A 1,374-nucleotide genomic window follows, 5' to 3' on the forward strand; every position below is an offset into this window, starting at 1 on the left:
GTATAAATTAAACAGCATCTAAAGACAAAATTTCAAAAATTCATTGCATGAAACTAGTAGCTTTTCAATAAAGAACAAGTACAAATATAATGTGAACTATCTTTTTCTAAAATAAAAGTTGAATTGTATTTAAACATGTTTTTCTAAAATAAAAACAAATCTAAAAAAGGCTTATCAAGATTTTGGCTTACAAGTAGCAGAAATTGTATGTTAGAATTGAATTTAGAAAAAATTTAAGTTCTTGTAGATAAAATAGATATCAGAAGCCTATTAAAATAAATATAAAACTTCATTCAGAAGTAAAGTAATGAGTTAAGAGAAGTCACATAATGATGTATATTAGTTTGGTCAAGACATGTCTACATTCAATTTCTAACAACTATTGAGATTTTCACTATATTAATCAAATGATATAAGATAGTATTTATACTAACCTTCTCAAGCTACTACAACTCAAAGTCAATGATATGAGATATTTAGATATTAATTACTCTGTTGGTCGTTATAGTTTCGCAAAATTTTTAATTAGGTCCTTATACTTTTTTTTCTTTTAATTAGGTCCTTGCACCAATTTTTTTTTTTCAATTGAGTCCCTACACTTTTTTTTCCTTTTATTTGAGTCCTTGCATCAATTTTTTTTTTAGTTGGGTCCCTATATAATGAAGTCAATTACTACTAAGAGGGACTTAATTAAAAAAAATTTGGTGTAAGGACCCAATTAAAAAAAATATAGGGACCTAATTAAAAATTTTGTAAAACTATAAAGACCAACAGAATAATTAAACCTATTATTTTCTAAAGCTTTTTCAGACTAGCCAATGACTCATATCACAAAGATTTAAGAACCTTAAATATATTATTTTTTTAAGCCTTCTCAAACTAAGCAGTGATCACGATTAGATCTATTTACAACTTTGAGTACAAAATTTTCTGTAATATAAATCACAGGATTTATTGTATATATTGGGTTATAACTTTAATCTGAGTACAAAGTTTTCTATGAGCTTATAGAATATCCATCAGTCTGTTAATGCTCTCTTAGATTTTCTCTTATAACATTTATCTGAACTTGATTCTTTTGTCTAAATTCATTAACTTTAATAGAAAATTTTTTGGTTTCTTATCAACATAAGCAATTTAACATGAAGATTTTGAATTTATGAAAGTGCTATGCAGAACTTGATGAATAAGCTTGTGTCATCTCATAATGAAAATTAAGTGTTGCCACTGTTTGCTCAATCTAAAAAATTAACCAATTTTAAGGTTTAGGGTATAGTATTAAAAATTTGTGATTTTAGGTTTAAAATTTAAAATAAGCAAAATAATTTAAAAAATGTTAATTAATATTAGCTAGAAAAAATTGATTATCTAACA

This window comes from Arachis hypogaea, chromosome 11 (genome assembly GCF_003086295.3).
Source record: "Arachis hypogaea cultivar Tifrunner chromosome 11, arahy.Tifrunner.gnm2.J5K5, whole genome shotgun sequence".
In the NCBI taxonomy this organism is placed as follows: Eukaryota; Viridiplantae; Streptophyta; class Magnoliopsida; order Fabales; family Fabaceae; genus Arachis; species Arachis hypogaea.